Raw genomic sequence first — 22,070 nt, forward strand, 5'->3', positions numbered from 1 at the left:
ATGATTTATTGTAATATTTTGAAATAGTAAGAGAAACCTTTAACAGGGTAAAAGACTCTAATCAAGTCTATAAATTGTAAAGCCTCTAACCAGGTGCAACATTTAGTTTAAGTGTTGTAAAATCCTTTAGCAAGGTAGATCTAATAGATCTTGTTACTCCTAACAGGGTAAGCTATCAGAAATAGCTAAACATGTAGCTCTTATCGAGCACTCTTTATTATTGTAGTAGTGAAGCTGTGGGTGCCATCCCCAGCGCAGTTTTTCTCTCTAACCAAGATTTTCTGCGTAACCAAAATATATGTGTTATGGAGTGAATCATGTATGATTGTTATCTATTTGTTTTAGCTTTATATTATGTTACTGCACTATTCGATTTATGCATAACAGTAAAGTTATTAGTGAAGAAAAATTTTGAAGTACTGATTCACCCCTCCCCTCTCAGTACATTAGCTTTCCATATTGGGCCTAACAATTGGTATCAGAGCTTCAATCTTGGAAAAGGGTTTAACTGCCTAAAGAGAAAGATCTTATCAATGGAAGGCTATAAACAATCTAGGAGGATTGTGTATCTGCAAGAAGAGCTGGATCATGCTAATCAAGTGATTGCAGACATGCAAAGGTAAATGCAATGAAAAGAGAACATGAACATTTTGGCACACAGATGATTGAAAATCTTGATGCATTAAGGACAGCCGAGGATAAAGTAAGAGATCTACAAAGAGAGAAACAACAACTTGAAGTCTTAGTATCTGATAAGAATGATGAAATCACAAGGTTGACTAGAATTCAACAAAATCTGCCAAATCAACTAGGTTATGCACATCATGAAGCAAATCTAAAGGATGATGAGAATCAAGCATTGAAACTTGAAGTATCAAGGTTGATCGATGAACTTGAAATAGAGAAGAAATCCAAAGAAACACTGAAGAAGAGTTATGAAGCATCAAAGATGTTGGATGAGCAACTGAATACAAGAAGACCCAGCAAAGATGCAGGACTCGGTTGCAAAGGAAAAGACTCTACCGAAGAGGGAATTCATACTACCGAGAGAGGAGAATCATCAAAGCAAGCTAGAAACAAGAACAACATCAAAAGAAAGAAGCTTATTCGCAACTACTGTGCAAATCAACGTCACACTGCCAACTTGTGCCAAATCAAAAAAGGTAACCAACCGAATGTCACTAAGTCCAATGGTTATTGTTACAATTTCAATAAATATGGTCACACATTTAAACAATGTCGGACAAAGTCTATAAATAATTATCAAAAGGCAAAATTCAAAGGGTTTTGTAAAAACTGCAATAGATATGGACATGGTACCGAGAAGTGTTGGCTTAAGCAGAAGAACTATATGTGGTATGCACACCGAGCAAATGCTAGAGGTTACCAAACTCACACAAATCCTTACCAACAAAATTCTACAGTACCATGGGATTACAATACAAGGATATGGTGTGAATGTTGTGGAAGATATGGACATATAAGTGCCAACTATTTTATAAGGTTTGGGATGTACAACTGAAGATCATGGAGAAATCTCGGTATGGCATGTTTTCATTGTCGCAAGTTGGACACTTAGCTGGAGATTGCAGAGATCAGCCTAGAAAAGACACTGAAGAAATAAAAGACAAATTAAAGATGATTTGGAAAAAGAAGGAAATTGTGTCAAATGAAGAAAGCACCTTACCTACCGAGTTAGGTGCTCCTATTCCAAATTAATCGATAAAGGTATGAAGGGACTGCATTCTATCAAGGTTAAATCTTAACAGTTCCTACTTTATCATGTACTTAATTCAAATATGCATAATTAAGATATAATAGTAAGTTTGAAATTCTATCAAAGTCTTTTGAAGTACTTTACACGAAACCTGTCAAGTCGGCGAATACAAGAAGCCTGTCAAGTTGGTGAATGAAGGAAGTTTGGTTACTCGGTTAAAGAGGAAAAAGGAAAGAAAGTTAAGTGGAACTGAGTGCATTTAATGTCTTTGACCTAACCTGCACGGAGCCCGATAAGGCATATTGTGTACTTAAAAGCATTTTCGCAGTCATTTTGAACTCACCAAGTTTTTGAGAGAGTAGAGCAAAGAGAATCTAAGGCGATCAAACGTCCTACAAAGCAAATTCAAGGTATTTACATCAATCTCAATGCATTGTTAAGCTGGTTTACCGATCTTATCAAGTTGCTATTATTTGCTAAGTGTGAAGCGTCTGCCATTTGAAATCCTCAAACCATAAGGATCCTTTGTTAGCTTTTATCTGAAACCTAAAATGGCACCTAAGATCCAAGATCCCATTGTTGTCAAGAATGTAGAGAAGCCCTCACTAAAATACTCTTTGACTCCCAAAGTTGCATCTGAACCGGATGACAAAACCACTTTTTCACTCATCCCGGATAGAGTGTTGTTAGTCGAGGATGTGAGATTCTTTACCAAATGTCATGTTGAAGAACTCGGTCATGTTGAAATTAAAGACACCTATGATGAATTATGCACAGATGGTAAATTAAATAACAAGTATGAGCACATCAAGATCAAGGGATTGACTGAAGCCCTAACCTATCCTTGTGTGTTCAAACCCCAGTGGGTCAAGTTTGTTCTGAGTAGAGTTCACAATGATTTCATGTGGCTAGAAGAGAAACCATTTAAGATTACCAAGGAAATAATTCATCTGATTACCGGTTACCCTATTTATGATCATGCCCGAGCCCAAAAGATGATATCACAAAAGGAATTGATCAATTTAACTGGAGTGGAATCAGATTGCAGAGGATTAAAATTGAACAATGTCACAGATGAAGAACTAAAATTTTCCATAAGAGTAATAGGTTATTGTTTCTTCCAATCAGCAAGGGAAAATAGTGTACCCTGTGCAGCAGTAGACCTAGCATACAAAATTGTGAAAGGGGAATGAAAATTGATCTATGTGAGGTGTTGCTGAAGAACCTGTTTGAAAATCTGAACACCATCAGGAAGCCGAAGAAAAATAACTCGGCTAATACACTAAAGTTTGGATCATTACTTGTATGCATGTTTTTCTATTTTGAAAAATTCTTTCCATCAGTCAGTAAAGTTGTTTGGGAACTATACCGACCAATCGCCCATCAGATCAATGACTTCATAAAGAAGTTAGGTGATAATTTCAATGATGTTATGGATGATTACTTCAATAAGTTCCAAGAGAAAATGCACAACATGTATAGGATTCCACCCCAACTAGTGGAGAAATACAAAAATGACATATGTTTTGAAGTTGACACTGATTACTGTTATGTGAATGTTGTGGAACCAAGAGCTCAATCTTTGTCACCAATGGGTTACGAGATTGATTTTGACATCACATAATAGAAAATTGATGCATTTCTTACATTGCCAAGACATGCTACCGAGCTGAGGAATGGAACCTATGAGGAAGTAAAGGAAAAAGTAAAAATGAGCATTGTAGTACCCAAACCTACAAGAAAGGCAACAAAGATGATAAAGGCATTATCGGAGAAATTCAGAGAAGACTCTTCCTCTACACCTATCAAAGGCACCATTGCCATTACCGAAGAGGAATTTGAATCCCAAGAGGCAGCTATAACACTGAGCACTGAATTGCCTAAGGGAAAAGTGTTGAAGAGAAAGAAACAGGACACATCAAAGGCCTCACCGACTCCACCTCCAAGGTGACCTAACACTAGAGCATCTGCAGCTTCACCAAGTAAGAAAATAAAGAGTGTTACTATTCCCAAGGTAACAAAGACCTACAAGAAATCTACTCGGAGACTCATTTTGGCAAAAGAGTCTAGTGATACCGAATCAGAGGATGCAAGAAAATTTCAAATTGTCAAAAGCAAGAAGGTAAATGTACATAGTGTTGAAAACTTCTGTGCTAATCTGAAAGAATATGGAGGATTTGGATCATTTAGATATGTTAAATATGAAACCAGAAATAATGATGAGAAGAGACAAATTGAAGAAGTTGTCATCTACACACTTCTTAAATTTTGGTTAGCTCCATTGGAACTAGCTAAGTCACTTCCGAATGAATGTTATCTGCATATTGATAATAGGTGGAAGTATGCAATAGACTCGGAGAAACAGATCAGAGAAAGAAGTCTGGTTCATCTCTTTCATGACATGTCAGTAGCTAAAATAAAAGAACATCTGACAACCTACAACTCAAAGTTTCTTGTCAAACAAAGAGCCTTAAAACTGATGAATGGCTGTATATTGAAGTTGAAAATGAGACAAAAGCAAAATGGCAAGAAATCTTTAAAATCAAGGATGTCGGTGAGCAAGCTACAGTTGAAATTATTGATGTCACTGAACAAGATCCTGATGTTACCGAGCAAGACCCTGCTGACACCATTCAAATAGATGAAGATGTCATGGATATAGAGGCATCGGAATAGGAAATGATAGAAGGCAATGCATATGCAAAACTTGTATCTAGTGAATCAGTCTTGGAACAAGTTCAGCCTTATCCACTAGTCAAACAACCTGTCTCAACTGAAACCCCTCATGACATGGATCAAGGCACCGAAGGCCACAAGTCTACAATAGGAGAAGGTACTACTGAAGAATAGACATCTCAAGCACCTTCTAGCACTAAGAATGTTGCAACTGAGACACAAAGTACCGAGACACCAAAGGACTCTACAGAGGCTAAAGAAACCGATCAAAGTGTTGCCTCTACTGAGCAACCTACTGAGGGTCATCAAGCCTCACAAGCCATTGTCTTAGTTCCATCGGTAAAAGGTAAAGAAATGAAGATGAAAAAGCATAGTTTTAAAGTTGATTTGTCAAAACCAATAGTGTTGCCCAATATAGATATATCAAAATTAAAGGGGCAAGCACTCATTGATTTTAGTGAACTATGCAAAGCAAAGGCTGAACAAGAAAAGCAAATGGTGATTCAAAAGAAAAATAAGGTACTTCAGAAGGTGAAAGCACTCTTAATAGATATGCTACCTGAAGCTACAATGTCAACAGATGCAACCATCCACATTCAACTAGATGAAATCCTAACAAAGATAGAGACATCTGGAGTAGATGCATCGAAGTATTTGAGCAAGCTAAAAGACAAAGAGCTCACTGCAAAAATGATAGAAGAGGTACAGAAAGCTATAGCTATTGGCAAAGTTAAACTTGTCAAATTTATTGCTGAGTTGACTCCTCAACTCAAGCATGTTCTTTATTTATTTCAGAAACTCTGCACATTTTCTTTATTCATTAAAGACATTAAGAATAAAATAGAGGCAATTGAGAAAGAGATCACCGATCTCTCAAATAAGTTGACCACAGAGCCAAATTCAATTCAGAATTTCTATACAAGGTTACAACAGCTCATGGCTCAACAATTGGACCTAAGAAATGAAGAACACAAGATCAGGACGGACATAATGACACTTCAGACATTATTCCTTCCTCATCTTTCATCCGTCCAAGAACAGATCAATCGAGCCACCTCCTTATCTACTACACAAGAGGGAAGCACTCTAGATGGCTTAATATCATTATTGGCTGATATTCAAGCATAGAATTCTTTAATGGATAGTGTAAAGATTGCACTCTGTGTCGCTCTCATAGAAGCACGAACCAAGTACAAATATATTTTTGACCAGTTACCACCCCCGAATGGTAATTAAGTTTTGATGTTTGTCAAAAAGGGGGAGTGATACAGTATTGGGGGAGTGTAGTATTCAAAGTATCAAATAAAAGGTGTATAGTATACAGGGGGAGTATACCGAGCAGAGCTAGCAGAGTATTCAAGAGCAGTGTACCAAGCAGTGAACAGGACAGTAAGCAAAGAACAAGGGCAACACACAAAACAGATGACTGAGCATGCAAAATCAGATTTTTGTACAAGTATATTGATAAGGGAAGTATATTTTCATTGACTATTGTATATACTGTTAGTATAGTCAAATTTTGCAAGTATATAGACTATTGAGTTATAACTTTGAAAGTAGTTTTTGTCAAACATCTCAACTAATGTCAAAAGGGGAGATTGTTACTACTTATCAAGTTGCCATTAGTTTTATGTTTAAATTTATTCTATATACTCTAGCCGGTTATCTCTACTGAGATATTCAGTCTGTATGCACAGTCCAGTCAGTTATTGAAGAAAGCAGTCTCAGAATGTAGTATACACTGAGCTGTCTATTGAGTATCATTTCATGTCTACCGAGTAGCAAAGATGACACACCGAGTTGATATACACCAAGTGAAACATGTTACCAGATTCATTGAACCTAGACATACATATGAAAATGTGTTACAAGATCGAGGAACATCTAACCATTATCACATTGGAAATTGCACTTAAAGATTTTGTATGATTTTGAGGTCATCTAACCAATGAAATATTTGGTATGGTTATTCATTCGATAAAACATGTTTGTAAGATCGAAGCAATGAATGGATCACCGACATAAGAGATCTATGTATACAGCATGAGTTAAGAATTAAAAAGGTCTGTGCATGAGTGTAAGAAGACTGTTATAGAGACATAGAGGTCACCGAGAAGGATTTCAAAGAACAGTCAAAGAACAGAGTAAACAGAAGGGTTTACCAAGTTAATATATGGGTTACCGAGGTATGTTATAAGCAAGGTAATCTATTCTAAGCACATAGAATCTGCTATAACATTCCAGATGTAAAGTTGCAGATATTTGTAATGATTTATTGTAATATTTTGAAATTGTAAGAGAAACCTTTAACAGGGTAAAAGACTCTAATCAAGTCTATAAATTGTAAGCCTCTAACCAGGTGCAACATTTAGTTTAAGTGTTGTAAAATCCTTTAGCAAGGTAGATCTAATAGATCTTGTTACTCCTAACAGGGTAAGCTATCAGAAATAGCTAAACATGTAGCTCTAACTGATCACTCTTTATTATTGCAGTAGTGAAGTTGTGGGTGCCATCCCCAGTGCAATTTTTCTCTCTAACCAAGAGTTTTTGCGTAACCAAAATATTTATGTTATGGAGTGAATCATGTATGATTTTTATCTATTTGTTTTAGCTTTATATTATGTTACTGCACTATTCGGTTTATGCATAACAGTAAAGTTATTATTGAAGAAAATTTTTGAAGTACTGATTCACCCCTCCCCTCTCAGTACATTAGCTTTCCATATTGGGCCTAACAACTCTCCTTGGCCGGTAGGTCACTTGACCATTGAACATCCCCAACTCCTAGAAAATACCCTTGAAAGTAGAAAAATAGCCTGACAAGTAGTTGACCAAATTTGAACCTTAGTGTCTTGTCCTCTTTGATGGATTTTGAATTCTCCATGAGTTATTTTTGTATACAGGTACACAAGTCATATTCTACATCATCCTTGATCATCCGATAAGCGGCATGCACCGCAGCAGTAGGGACGGAGTTCATTCTGCTAGCATAGAATACTCTATACCCGATCACCATGCACACATACTTCACCAAGTCATCTCTTATGGTGTTGAGATTCATTGCCCTTTTGTCACTCATAGAACTGGTGAGCTCTGTCACTTTGGCTTTTGTGATCTTATGAAGAATAGGGACTTCTCCAATATTGCATAAACCGTCAAGGCATGGATTGCCTCCAGTGTGATATCATGGGTTCGCTCAAGATACATCTTGTCACCATGAACCCTACTAAGAATAATTCTTATATGATCTTATGTGAATTCCTCGAGAAAATATACTGCATTGTGGAATTTGTTCTTCTCGATCACATTGTACTCTGGTTTAATCTTCTTATCTTTTCCACAAAACAAACTCAACTAGGAGTGAATCACTAGAGACCCTAGGTCTTCCAGTTTGCTATAAATGTAACCAAAAACATCCCCTTCGACAATGACTCCAGCGGGAATTTGAGATAAGGCATTGTATTTCAACTTCTTCCTAAGAGATTCGGATGACTCCTCGGGTGTGGAAGAACTAGAAGAGACTTTGGATGTAGAAGCCATATCTAAATAATTTTGAATGATAAGAGTGATTCAATGAAAAATGCCTTTTCACTCTGAACTAGGGTTCACCGATGTCGAGCACAAAACACTTCTCCAAAAGCTTGCTTTACCACTCTGACCTCCACTATGGATAACTTGAAATAATTGTTGAGTCTTGCACAAGATTTCTTCTTCGATTGCAATATTGATCGCTTTGTTGCTCTGCTCAAATTAGAAAAATGCTTCTTTGAAAATAGGTAAGTAAAAATGACTACAAAAATTGCCTTTATACATTCTCCTACCTACCATAATAAATGCATCACCATTAGGGTACAAACCCTAATTTTACCTTTTACCACTTTATTTCTTTTGTCGATCGACAGGTAACCAATACCGATAAAAGCATTTTACCGATATACTCTGGGGGTTCAAAACATTGTTACCGATATGTTCCCCCTTAAGATTTTTGAAGCTCAATTTGCCGATTCAAGGGTCTCCACATTGGGTGCGGAAACTGGTACATCTTGTGGCTTTTCTTAAGATTTATTTTTCCAAATTTTATCCATATCGGCCTGAACGATTTCAAAATCGACATTTCCTTTACCTTCTGGGTCGACCAGTTTGTCTTCCAATGGATTTTGTCTCAGTCTGCATGCTCTGGCAAGATGTCCCAGTTTATGACAACGATAGCATACCATACCAAGTGCTCTCCATGATTAGGTGTTCACCTTTCCATTCTTTACGGCTACTACAATAGATCATACAGGTTGCTCTCCAACCGTTTGTCACTCCATAACCATTTGACCTGTGGTCATAGGTTCTATACCGGTTTGGGTTCTAGTTCATAAGAGGTTCTTGGACAACTCCTTTTGATCTCAGTGCATAGCCTCTAGAGTTGTTCATAACCGATTTGCACTCAAAGGATCTATGCCCAAACTTGTTGCATGCATAACAATGACCATTAAATCTACCAGTTCTAGCCTTATGGTCATACATATTGTTTTGCATGTAAGGAAAATTATTATAAGTCTTGCTCCTACATACATTGGCAGTATGTCCTTCCTTATGATAGTTAAAGCATACAGGTTTGAACTTTTACTTACTTTTTCTTTTGTTGTTGTTCTCAGGTAGCGGTTTCTCTTTTGGTGTATCAATCTTGGTTCCAAAGGATTCACCTTCCTCACAAGCAGAAAAACCAAGTCCAGTGGTATCCTTTGATGGATTCATTGATTCCATTTTTTGGTCCAACTTTGCAGCACTCTGGTTGAACTCTGAAAGTATCTCCTTCATCTTGACAAGTTCTTTGGAAAGAGCTTCATTGGTCTTCATTAGGGTTTCATTCTAAGAAATGGTTGCATTGAGTTCTACTTGCATTTCTTCTTTCTCTTCCTTACCCTCTTGCAGATAAGCGGTAATGGTACCAATTTCTTGTTTCAACTTAAAGATCTCATGCTCCTTGTCCTTCACTAGATCCTCAGCTTTTCTTCGGTTTTCCAATTCCTGACTCATCCTAATGGTAAGTCCTTCCAGCTCCCTCCTCAGATTAGTTTTGGACTCATTCAATTTCTCTACTTCTTCAACTAGGGCATCCATTTTTGCTTCATCAGAAGAGCTATTTTCAGTAATCTCCAGCATTTTCTCAGCAAGTTCTCTTCTTTTGGCTAAAGAGGCTTTATACTTGACCTTAAGTTCATCATAGGCTTTCTCAGATTCAGCCAGATGGTGAGTGAGTTCCCTCATGCTATATTCCCCCATATCTACTTTCAAGTGGTTAGACTTAAAGAATGATTGGCTCTGATACCAATTGATGAATACTAAGAGGGGGGTGAATTAGTATACCCAACAATCTTACCAAACACTTAAGCAGTTTTAATGCAGACCGGTATAGCCCTTTCAACAGTAAACCAATTAATACACAAACAAGCCAAATAGCAAATAAAGAATTCACCCACAATAACACAATCACCATAACACAAGATATTTTGACATGGAAACCCAAATGGGAAAAACCATGATGAGTAAAACTCACAAGTCTACTATCTAAAAAATAGCAACCAAACCAGTTAAGGTCAGACCGGTTAAGGCCTTACAATGTTCTTCACCAGAACAAATCTTGTTAGGAATCTTGATCTCTGTTAGGAGATAAGTCCTGTTAAAGACTACCCTGTTAAAGGATTTCAGATCCACAACTATGAACCACCTTGTTAGAGGATTTAGAATAGACTTAACTGAGCTTACCCAGTTAAGGGTTTCTGACTTGTCGAAGAGATTAGTAATCAACAAGTAAGTGATCTAGAAAGTAGCACAAAATGCTTAGTTAGATCCTTGATAGCTCTTTGTTAATGCATCACAGCATTACTTCAGTCTTCTATCCTTCACACATTCAATCTCTATCACAAGATACCTTCTTGCAAAGACCTAATCTCCTTATGCAACACTTCACACACATATAAAACCCCAGAATTGATGTCCTCATATAGGAATCTGATTTCATGTCGGTCCAATGAGATTAGACTACAATTTCCTAAGTATAGTGCATCTAGACACAATTTGTAACATGGCACAGAATCACCACATCGGTGTCAGTGGATGATAACTCATCACACTTTACAAGTTTGTCGGTTAACAAAACATAGTATATCGATTACCAGTTTACAAACAAAGACTGGTAAACTGGAACATAGTGTTTCGATCTTAAAAAGATTGGTTGTCACTTGGGGTCCTCGTATCGCTTGAAGTCCTCATACCACTTGAGGTCCTCGGTCATGCTTTGACCAATAAGCTCCTTCTGCAAACATCGATAGTCTTCAACAAACAAAGACTATTCATACAATGGCATACAATACCGGTTTGAAAAATACTTCACATACTATCGGTTGAGAATAACTCAATAAGTGTGTGTCCATCAATGACAATCAAAAATAAACATCATCAAAATGCCAACAAAGTTCTTTGAAGAGAACTATGGTTTTTATACTTCACCAAAATCTAAGACAGATACTACAGACATCTTGGTTGAAGGAAAAGGAAAGGGTATTATGGGTACTTCAGCCTCAATTTTGAAAAATATTAAGATAGTGGATATTGAGCCCCCAATAGTTACAAATGTTGAGATACCAGAAAATACAGAGAGTGTAAAGGATGATAATGTACAGGATACTAATGTTGAGGACAAAATTCCTCTAGATAAAGATGTACAGGATGAGGTTACAGTTCTTAGGGAGGAACCGGCAGTTACTGAGATTGCACCAAGTGGCAAAGCCACCAGTGCAAGTGAGGAAGCTATAAAGGTTAAAACATCAGAGGAGAAGAAAGGGGAATCCGACAGGGAACCGGTAGTGAGTCCATCATTGTTGTCAATTGACACCTCACAGGTTGAAAAGAAAAGCATAACCAAGATGAGTTCTACTAAACTCATGATGATTGTTGCACATAAAATGTTGAAGGAAGGATCTATGGATAAAGGGGTTATTGATCAGTCTATCACTGTTTTGCATAGACTAGTCCCGGAGTGCAAGCTTGATAGAGAAGCGAGCCCATCCAGCAAGCTTAAGACAATCACATAGCACATTTCAAAATATTTTCAATCCTTGCAGCAAAATATCAAACTGGAAAGCATTGGAGATGTTCACATAGGCAAAAAGAGCTACATTTGATCAAGTGATTGAGTCTGAAAGGAAGAGGATTAATGAAAAGTTGAAATTAATAGAGAATGCATTGAGGCAGTGTACAAATATCTACAAAGTATTTTGTAATATAGGTTTTCTCACAGCTGAGATGGATAAAAAGATTAAGGATATTCAGGAGGAGATTGCAGGTATAGCCAATTATTTTGATAGATTGAATTCATTAACTACATCTATAGATGGTAAAATTTTGGTTTTGGAAGCCCAAGTTTTTTCTCTTGAGAAAGAAAAATATAAAATCATAAGAAGAGCCAGAAGTCTTAGAGGATTGGTGAGTCCCCAGTTAGATTCACTTAGTGTACATAAGAAGGAGTGTGTAGATATAGTTGGTAAGCCCACACCGACAGAGCTTAATGGGAAAGAGTCATTTTCCCATATGCTAAATGGACTTGTATCTATTTCTGGCACTTTCAAATCAGGTTGGGATACCTATCTTGAGCTATTGGAGAAGGCCTATCCAGATATTTTCAAATACATTCAACTCTGGTAAAGTATTTTGGGACATATTCATTGTACAGTCTTTCATTCTTTGTCCCGATTTTTGTCTTTTGGGTATACTTTTTAGAATTTTTTATGGCATTGATGTCAAAGGGGGAGTGATATAGATGTGAAAAAGAAAAAGGGAGTTGTATACATTAGGGGGAGTACAGATGGAAAACTATGGAAGTATGGAGTATTTTGTATTGATGGATATTCAGCTCAAGGGGAGCAGGTTCAGGATGAAACCGGCAGTTGGAAACCATGACCATTTTTCACATGAGTGTCACCATCAATGCCAAAGGGGGAGATTGTTGGGAATTGATACTCAATTGGTTGGTTTCACTATGTAGTCATTGATGGCAACATGGAAACTTGTTCCGACTTCATATTTTGGTTCAATTGTGTACTAGCAGGCACTTCACCAGCACCAACACCAACACCAGAAGGTTGGATAGAATTCTTTGGTCATCGGCAATGCAAGCCAACATGGTTTAGAATCGAGTTATCGATATTGGAGGCCAAAATATTTTAGATCCGGCATCCACAATTATTTTTGATATTCATGTATTTATGTTATCTAGCCAGCATGTATATTCATATTGTAAATATCTTTGTAAGCCGACATAAGGCATGATGAATAATAAAGGGTATATAGGTCAGTTGATTACATCATTTTGATATATGATATGTAATGGATGGATAGGAGAATAGGATAATTTTATGTAATTTGAGACATATGAGAGAGATCATGCATGTGAGGAAATTTACGTAATGGATATTCCGATAAGGGTTTAGGGTTTCAGACCGAAAGAGACAGAGCTTAATCGGAACTGTATTCAGGCATAGAAGATGCTATCTTTGCCATTCAATCATTTCTCTGGATTGTAGTCTAGATTTGTATGTAGTCAGTGAGGCTCCTTTTGTGATTGAGCAGTGTGCTTTAGGCTATAAACCTTCCTACAAGTGCAATCCCCTATATTTTTTAATATCTCTTCATATGGCCAGTGGATTGATATTGTGGGTCACAAATCCCACCGTGGTTTTTCCTCTTTGAGGTTTTCCACGTATAATTTTGTTTGTTATGGTACTCATTTATGTGATTGTCTTATTGGTTTCTCTACTTATTTCAATTATGTATGTACCGGTATACCGGTTGGTGTATGTATGTTTTAATAAGGTTAAAATTGATTATTTCAATAGAACACTGATTCACCCCCCCCCCCCCTTCTCAGTGTTATTGGATTCCAAAAAAGTTTTCTCTTTTTAAATATATTTCCTTAATGTTAAATAATTATAATATAATAATCCCAATATTACAATACAACTCATCAAGTGGCCCTAAGAATATTCCCAAGGAATCTCTACATGTTACACGTCCATGTGCAACATCAAATGAATACATTACATGTCCATGGGAAACATAATAAATAAATTATAATTATAAACATTATTATGCAAGGTGTACAACACCTTATTTTCTTAGCATCAATAAGGGGCTATGATGAACTGCCACCCTATGATCCTAATGATCTATGTGGCCTCTGAGCTCTTGAGGGACTTTGCTTAGCTGACTTTGTACATGTCCTTTCTCTAGGATACCCCATCACCCCTGCACTATCTGATCTATGTCATTCTCCTCGACTCTTAGCCTCAAACATCACTGCAAATCTACTCGCTCATTGGCACAACAGACTCATATAGCTTCTACTAATATGCAATCTCTTGTGAAGCCTGATAGACATAATCCTTACCAAAGGAAATATTGCCTTGACTTATCACCTTGGTGCTCTTAGTAGAAGCCTCAACTCTCTCATATCGCTTTATTGCTACATCTCTCTTTGTTTTTACAATTTGGATCTTCTCTCGAAGTGATGCGATCTATCCATCCTGAACCTGTATGTGGTCCTCTAATATCTGCAATCAGGCTCTCATGGTCCCAAAATCAACTATCTTATCCCAGTTGTCATTGTCTCTAGGATTCTCATACTTTCCCTCCTAGTCCCATCCTTGTCCAACTGCCTATCCCTCCTCTCCCTCTACCTAGTGAGGGGCATCTTGTACCTAAACCTATCCACCCTATCCCTGCACCTGTATAGGCAGTGCCTGTATCCCTGGAACCTATAACTTTCCTCTTCTCCCTTATGGTGGCCTAGGTGGTCGTCCACCCCTCCCTCCATCTCCCTCATCATCACCCTCTGAGCCACTACCTCTCCCTCTCCTCCTCCATCAGTGGGATGGTTTCTCTCCATCAGTATCATCCTTGACCTAGGGCATGAGCTCACCAGGTCCAGTCAAGCATGGAAATGGGTGTGCTTGAAAGTAAGCCTCATAGTTCGATGTCATCCGCAACATCCAATCTTAAGTCACAAACCACTAATGTCAATGCTTGGAACTGAGTCACAACAACCTCATAGGAAAAACATGGTCTCCATTGTGGAATCTCTCGTCTCATCCATGCAAACTCTACAGAACCTATAGGCTATCCCTGCACTCGATTAAATTGCCTGGACAGACTGTCTACAAAATTTCTCTCAATGATATATGTAGTCCTACCAATGAGACATCTAGTCTGATAATAATAAGGGAGATTTGTCTCACCCTCCTCCCAAGGCTTGCAGTCTAGATAAGGCCACTAGATAACAATATCAATATCATCAATCACATGCCCCCAATAGTCCATCTTCCCAAGCCAATGTTCTGAGACAAGCATGCTATACATATGTACATAGGATTGTCTCGCCCCCCGTCCCATGTAGCAAATCAACCTAATCATAGTAATATGCTTGTAAGCCCATATCTGAAGAAGTGTGACCCCTGCAGATATCTCGCAGCCACCCAAGTAAACAAACTGATGTAAATCATGATATAGGTGGGCTAGCATACATGGCCCCCAAGCGAATCGAGTCCCATGTGAGAGCATCTTGTCCATAGCTCGGCCCCAACCAATAGACATACCATGAGTCATGCAGTCTACACATATAATCGTTGATTACCCTGTCGATAACTATTGCTTGAGCTAATCTGACCAAACCCACCTCATACATCTCATCCCAACTGATGTGACTGTCGTGGATCTCCCAATCTTGACAGTCGAATACTCAGCACAAAGCCTCAACATCTCCCCATGGATAGGGATGTGTAGAATATGGTAGATGTCCTCCAATGTCACAAACATCTCCCCAGTCAGCAAGTGGAATGTGCAGTGCTCACTATACCATCGCTCGGCCAGCACGGATAATAAACTAAGATTTATCTGAATCTCTGGCATAAATGTAGCATATCATAGTCCTACCCCTCCTAGTGCTAGATGGTCATCCTTGGTCAATTGTGGTCTCAATCTCTGCATCCTCAAAAACCTCTCTTGTGAATCTAAAGTAGCCAAATCAACCTACAATCACAAGTGCAATTGCATTAGCATCAAAATCTTATAAGCCTTGCATGAACTATCAGCTCTATCTCATGACTTCATCAGCTTCATCAGTCACTTTGCAATCTATCCTACTAGGGCACTCAGTGGATTTCATCAATCTGACGGATTATCCAATGGGTTGTTCCTGTTTATCATAGTGATAGCTTGTTTTGCCTTCGTTGGGACCAAAAACATGGTTATGTTTGTCACAGATGCGCTATTAATCCCTATACATATTTTTACAATGAAAAAATGCACTTCTACCACAAACACGCTTTTGTTTATCACAGACATGCCAAGAAACCACAGACACACTTATCTATGCCATAAACACATTTTTAACCTATACGCACTATTGTTTGTTAGAAATGCATTGGCATTGACACTAAACATGTTTTCATCATAAACACACTTTTACAAATCATATAAGCAGTTATCCTGACTATAGATACACTCAAACCCTATACGCGCTAAGATGTATCCTAAATGACGTGCTAATATGAGACCTCTACATGATTTTGACATTTTCCTAACTATCGCATTTTTGGTAAAATGCATTCTAGCCCTATTTATGATACATTAAATGCATGAAATGACAAGTATCATAAGGTACATGTCGGATCTCCATACTCCTCAAGCCCCTCAAGCTGTTGGAGGCTATCGAATCTATGGAATCTCTCTATCAATATGGCTCTGCTACAATTCTCTTTAGCTCTCCTTCACTTTGTGTCATGAAAAATGAAACTGATGCATGCTAAAGAGGTGGCCCATCTTCCTAGCTCCTATTTATAAGGATACTAACCCTAGCTGCTCGCGGTGACTCTCTGTGGTCGTCGTGATCCCACGAGCCCCTTTGCCTGTCTTCAGCCTTTTCACCTTCTTTTTCCTCCTTCTTCGCCTTTTTTCAACCTTTTTCTTTTTGAGAGTGTCCCAATTTTTCAAAAAAAATTCACCCAATCTCTCAAGGGGACATTGTCGTCTTCCTTACCAAGAGCAATTTATCATACCAGTTCTTTATTTTTCTTTGAAACAATGCAACAAGATGCATTCTCTCAAAGAAGGACAAAATGTAGACACCCAAAATTATCCTAGCCCAATTAAATAAATATTTTTTATTTAATTAATTATTTTTATCCTAAGTCTTCTATTAATTAAATAGTTTTTTATTTATTTAACTAATTCATTAATCCTTTTCTAGCCTTTCCCTATTTAAATAAATATTTTTATTTAAATTATCCTTTCCCTAAGTTATGTGTGTGTGTGTATATGTGTGTTTGTGTGTGTGTGTGTGTGTGTGTCTAACATGTACATACACGTGCACATACACATACACATACACATACACATACACATACACATACACATACACATATGTACATATAACATATACACGTGCACATACACACACACGTATAACTACATTCCTACTACTCACACGTAATCATGTATATATTCATCTTATCGATAGAATCATTAAGATTTAAACCAAAGGATCATAATCATTGTTCAATTGTTTTAGACTATACTTTGTTTTTAAAATAATAACATAATCCTTGACAAGGATGAAACAATCATAGCCACTAGACTTTCCATTAGGGTTTACCCGAATAGACACTGGACTGAAGGCACCAAACCCTACTCATCTCAACAAGTCTAAAACTATAAGACTCGGACATTACCCACACATAATCATGAATGCATTAACTAAGTTACTATGCCACAATTTAAGTGGACTTTATTACATGTATAAAAAGTTTGATTAACATCGAATCATTCAACTTTGGATTAAATTTTATAAGGAAATGTATTGAGAACCAGTGTCTCTTAGCTAATGAAATGAGAAGTATTTATTTCACATTCTTTTAAATGCAACCCTTATCACTGCCTTCACGTGGTGAGGGATCAGAGATATAGCTAATTGAAATGAAATTTGGTGGGATGAAAATTAAATTAGCTTGAGATATTTTAAAATTATAATAACCATTTTCATTTATTAAAAATGGAAGCTATTTCAAATCTGTGGCTATAAACGGAGTTTAGATCATTTTTAGATTAGCGTTTTTCGATAGAAAGAAACGTTTTTTATAAAAATAATAATTGTGAACAAGCTCTGAGCTCATACTTCAAGAGCGGAAAATTTAAGAAAGGTCAACATTTACCTTGTGGTAGCCAGCTAGGAGAGAAGGGAGATGTAGTCTTCAACAAGGAAGAAGACTTCTACATTTCTATTAGCCAACAATACTTCCAGGTTACGTACATGGACTTGTGCTACTAATTAGAATTTCATAATGTCATAACAAAGTAAATGTAAGTAAAATATTCCTTCTTTTGCATGATATGCTCTGCATTTATTTCTAGAAGAAAGTTACAAATATTTGAACTAGGAATGTGGAAGTAATACAATGAATTTAGTCATTACGACTTAGATAGCAAGTTATTGATAGATAGGAAAACGTTTCCTTTTTACCTAGAAATGTATAAGAGTTCAAGGATTGTGCTTTAATTCACTATCTTTGTAGGAACAAATATCATGGTAATTTATGATGAAAACATAGAACATCATATGCTAAGAGAACACTACGACTCAAGGGTGGCCTGGAACAAAGGTAAAACATGCCACTATTGTATGAAAACAATGGAAACTTGAAATGGACTAGTATATAATTCAACAACAATATCAGTTAATAGCAACCAATTATTGGCTACATATCATGTGCAAAAAATATTGAGACTACTACAAAATTTGAAATACCATAACTATTGCAACTTAAAGACTATTAAAATCTGATAAGGAATATGACACATAAAAATGAGAAATAGATAGTTCAGCATTACCAATAATGAAGGATTTCATTCTTGTGAGCATGAGCAAGCGGGATGCTAGCTCATGAGCAAAAGCATGAAATAAACATATAAATAATATAAGAATTTGTTAAATGAAAATTTTAACCAGAAGGGTGAGTGTCACTACGAACTTGTTTGACTAGTTCGTTTAACTTCAGTATAAATATCTAAGTAAGCCCAGTAAGCCTCCAAAGAGTCAGAATGCAGTAGCATAAGAGACAAACATGATGGCTTGGAAACTTTCACATGTTAAAGTCTTGCCAATTAGGGTGATGAATGATGACTAACGCATTGTCGTGTTTCAAACTCTTAAAACCTCTGGCCAAGGTGATGTTACCAACTATAAGCATTAGTCAGTTCTTTTGGTCTATATATGCAACCCAATTAGAGGGCATACTAGTTAGGAGTAGCCTATGGTGTGTGATCGACTAGGGAATGTATAGGATCAAACATTAATATTAGATGGCATTGTATGGTCATGCCTTTCCAGTTAGAAATGGCACAAGGGACTAGTAAGTTTGTGGTTAGGAGAAAAAACACCCAAGTTATATTTTCCCTCTTTCAACATTGTAAAGATTATCTAATGTTCAAGATGAATTCTAGAAAGTTGTAAATGTTGGCAAGAGACATTGTTCCAGTGAAGACTGATGCATGAGAGATGTTTAGGAGTTGTAATTGATGGCAACCTAGTTTGGAAATCACATCCAGTGTACAGAAATTTGATTTACCGGAAGTCACATTGTTCATAAGGCATAAGTCTATAAGGTGGAACACAATAACTGGTAGAGCATGAGATCATTGTGCACATCTTGCTTTTGGTACTTTGATTATGGTTGCAGTGATAAATATAGATTATTTGAGGTTTGAGGTAGGTTACCTATGATCCTGATATCCGGTGTTGATTAATGAGCAAGATTAAAGGTTCGATGTTCGGTAATTTAGTTAGAACAGGGCTATTTTGGTGTAACGTGTGATGCAGAATTGTTGGGTTGATTTTGGTAATTGGTTTCATGTTTGAGGAGTTTGATCTGACTTGTATGAAGCCTTTTATCATTCTTCTTGGGTCTGCTTATGGCTTTGTGGGCGGATTGAGACGACTTAAGGTTACATGTTTCATGTTGTGTGTTATGCGGTTTTTGTGAAGCCGACATGTTTAAAATGTTATTAGGTTGTGCGGATATATGATATTGATCCAGATGATCATTTTATGTATGGAATATGTGAATGTGGATGTGCAGTATGTGAATGAGCATCAGAATACATAATTGGTGCTCTGGTAGATGACTATGTAGCAGAACAGAGCAGAAAGACAGAGTAGCATTTGACAGTCAAATTGTGCTTAACCAGAACTGATCTTTGGCATTTGTAGATGCTATATTCTAGTTCATACATTGTAATTACTCCTAGGCAGTGTGCCTGAATGCAAGTGCATTCCCCTTTTTGTAATATTATCATACTTCTGGCCATAGTATAATAATATTTTGGGTTCAAATCCCACCATGGTTTTTCCCTTTCCAGGTTTCCAAGTAAAAATCTTGGTGTTATGGTTGTGTGGTTGTTTTCTTTATGTTTCTGCACTTTGCTTTCATTCTTATGCATCTAGTGGTTTAAGAAACAACTTAATAAGGTTGTAAATTGTAAAATACTGATTCACCCCCCCCCCTCTCTCAGTTTTCATTGATTCCAAAAATTGGTATCAGAGCTTAGTTCCTCTGAAGAAGCCTAAAAGCTTGAGGAAGATCTATAAGATTGAATCAATGGACTCTGCTTTGCCAAAGCAACCTACTATGGTACTTGAATATCTTGATGCAGCAATGAAAGAGAAGAGTAGCCTGAGGAGAAATCTGGAAGCGGCTAAAAATTTTGCTAAATCTCTGAAGGGACAAGTCAACATGTCAAGAGAGAAGAGAAAGGAATTGATGGATAAGTTGAAGGAGAAAGAGGAACCAAGCATTGACAATCAAGTCCTACAAGACAAGACAAATGAATGTGAGAAGCTTGCTAGAGAGAATGCAGTCCTGAAAAATGAGATGCAATCCATTATGATGAAGCTGACAAAGGAGATTGAAGATAAGAATAAGAATGAAGAAAATATGACTTAGTCATTGAAGGATAGATCTGATGAATGTTGCAGGTTGAACTATGAGAATGATCAGTTGAAACTTGAATTGGTGCAATGCAAGAATGATGGACAAGAACTCGAAAGGCAAATCATAATTTTGAGAGATTGGATTGCTACTGCCAAAGAATACAAGGAAAAATTCAAAACTATCTCAACCCAGTTATAAGAGATGTTGGAAAGTCAAAGACATGGGAAAGACATGCGAGGACTTAGATATGAGAAAGGAGAATCCTTTGGTTCTTGACAAAGCAATCATCAAAAGAACAACAAACCTCATGTAAGACAACATAATGCCTATAAATTCAATGGTAAATGTTTCATTTGTGGTTATAGACACCTAAATTTGGTAAATTAATTTAATCAAATTTAAATCCTTTAATTCTAATTAGTTAATCTAATTAATTAATTCCCTATCCTATTCCTCCTAATTAATTAATTCCCCAACCCATTTCCTCCTAATTAATTAACGTAGTCAATTAATCCCCTTTTTGCCATCCCATTTGATTAATTACCTTTAATTAATTAAATGTCCCTTTTCCTAAAACCCCCATGGATTAATTAATTAGACTCAAATCCTATTTGAGCACATGGCTCCTACATTTTAGCCACTTTCTTCCAAGCTTCCCCCCCAATCATATCCTAACCAACCCTATCTTATCCTAGTCATCCAATCCTATCCTAACCTTATCATATCCCTTATAACCTCCTCCCCTCTCACACATGTGTGCACATTCTAACTAATTTTCCTATTTATTAGGAAGATATTCATTTATTTGGGTGGTTATTCCCCAAATAGAGATGTGTCCTTGAGGATACATGTCTTTCATTCCCAAGACATGTGTGTTAGGATTCCCACAGATACTGAGAGGGGGGTGAATCAGTATTTGATCGGTTATAAGATTTTCTTAACTTAAAACATGTAGAGCATATCAATATTGTATACCGATAAACAAGAAATAATGCAATAAACAGAGATAACAGCAACCACATGAAAAACACACCATAACATAGTAGTTTAACGAGGAAACCTAGTGTGGGAAAAACCTCGGTGGGATTTGTGACCCACAATATTCACTTACTAGCCAATAAGAGAATATTACTGCTACAAGAGAGGCCTGCACATGCAGGAAGGCCAAGTGCCTAGAGCTCACTGCTCAATTACAAAATGGGAAGTCTTACTGACTTACAAAATGGATTATATAAATCCAATGTCTTGTACTGCTTCAAGATAGCATCTACTATGCCAGATCCAATACCAGTTTATAGCTCTGATTCATACATAAACCCTTAACCTATAATTCGCATAATAGGTATGCCTTATTTCGCCTATATATTTCCTTCCATCTATTACAAAATGTTTTATAATGATCTCTTATATATATTAGTCATTTTATAACTTGCCAAGTCGGTTTACAATGATTTTACAATAGTTGACAAAAAATATATTACAAACAAAATTCCTATTGGCTTTTGTGCCGGTATGCTTCCTTTTCACTGTCGGTGCCTGTGGTCTATGTGCCGGTGTAGAGTCTGACCTTGCTAGTGCCGGTAGATTGCCTTGTCAGTGTCATGGGATTGTAAGGTTGCCATCAATGATAAAACCTTCAATCACCTACA

This window comes from Cryptomeria japonica, chromosome 11 (genome assembly GCF_030272615.1).
Source record: "Cryptomeria japonica chromosome 11, Sugi_1.0, whole genome shotgun sequence".
NCBI lineage: Eukaryota > Viridiplantae > Streptophyta > Pinopsida > Cupressales > Cupressaceae > Cryptomeria > Cryptomeria japonica.